At 39.6% G+C, this 859-nt stretch overlaps 2 long non-coding RNA genes across 6 annotated transcripts in view; one reads left to right on the top strand and one right to left on the bottom strand.

The window, feature by feature from the left end:
- Positions 1-859, top strand: part of LOC123044802 (uncharacterized) — a 12,286-nt gene that overhangs the window by 3,622 nt on the left and 7,805 nt on the right. The gene's annotated exons all lie outside the window — the stretch shown is intronic.
- LOC123044801 (uncharacterized) overlaps positions 82-859 on the bottom strand; it is a 3,444-nt gene continuing 2,666 nt past the window's right edge. For both annotated transcript variants that reach the window (XR_006420449.1, XR_006420448.1), the window contains one exon: positions 82-658. This is a non-coding gene — a long non-coding RNA (uncharacterized lncRNA). The remainder of the gene's footprint in view (positions 659-859) is intronic.

Below are 859 nucleotides of genomic sequence, written 5' to 3'. Positions count from 1 at the left end.
GGATCTGTCATCGTTATTGGACTGAATGAGGAAACAGTTAAGCATACAGGAATTATCTAGAAGAATTAATGGAGCGACATGTAGGATCACATACTACTAAACTTGGTCAGTGTCATCTACACTCGGTCATTCAGTCTCCCCTCATTAGATTTTCTAAAAGAGAGCCTCCTCTCTGAATTCTATTAACACAAACCAATTGTTCATCTACATCATAAAGAAAACTAAGAAGGGAAGAAGAAACAGAAATAGGAACATTCAGGTAACCCCAGAGGGCACCCAAAACCCATAGATATCTAGGATCTGGAGTTTGCCCTTTCAGCGGCTGCGCAACAGAGACAAAATATTTCATTGCTACTCCCTCCGTTCCAAAATAGATGACTCAACTTTGTAACTTTGTACTAAAGTTAATACAAAGTAGACTCATCTATTTTGGAACGAAGGGAGTAGATGAGAGTGAACATACTCGCAAAAGCAGTCACCAACAAGCAGGAACAGTCCACAAATGGCAAGAGTGGCTTTAAAAGTTTGATTTCTCTGTGCACTTTAATTGCTTTTAAGCTGCCAGTCAAACGACTTCAGGTCGCCATCTTTGAGATGCTCAGAAGACTTGATTTTTGTCACTTGCTCGAAGAGCTTTACTCCCCAAATCAGCGCTAATCTGCAAAATTGACCATGAGTTTAACCAAATAACAAACCACATGAATCAGAACAAAAGTATCAGACACCGCTTTTATTCTCAAAACAGGCCTCATTCATAAATCTCCAAATCTTCCATAATACAGCAGCCAACCCCACTGCGATACAAAAAATTGTCATGGTGTTTTCAATCTAAGCCCTCAGAACCTAAAGAAGTCATGAT

Source organism: Triticum aestivum, chromosome 2B (genome assembly GCF_018294505.1).
Source record: "Triticum aestivum cultivar Chinese Spring chromosome 2B, IWGSC CS RefSeq v2.1, whole genome shotgun sequence".
Lineage (NCBI taxonomy): Eukaryota > Viridiplantae > Streptophyta > Magnoliopsida > Poales > Poaceae > Triticum > Triticum aestivum.
This window is presented reverse-complemented; position numbering and strand designations above follow the sequence as displayed.